Consider the following 235-nt stretch of genomic DNA (forward strand, 5'->3'; position numbering starts at 1 on the left):
GTGTGCGTGTTTATGAACGTGTTATCCATGGTTCGGAGATGTTTTCCGTCTACGTATATCTATGCACTGCTATTTTTGTCCTTGCATGCACATATTACCGTTAGCAGAATTTATGCGAGTCATCTTTACGGCTACTGTTTCGGCTTAGATTCACTATACCTGCCCATCTACATTCGCTAACCTAAATTACCTTAATAATAATAATAATAAAAAAGAGTATTAATCGTTGTGTATA

The sequence above is a fragment of the Varroa destructor genome, unplaced genomic scaffold (assembly GCF_002443255.2).
Source record: "Varroa destructor unplaced genomic scaffold, Vdes_3.0 BEIS01000005.1, whole genome shotgun sequence".
Classification (NCBI taxonomy): Eukaryota; Metazoa; Arthropoda; class Arachnida; order Mesostigmata; family Varroidae; genus Varroa; species Varroa destructor.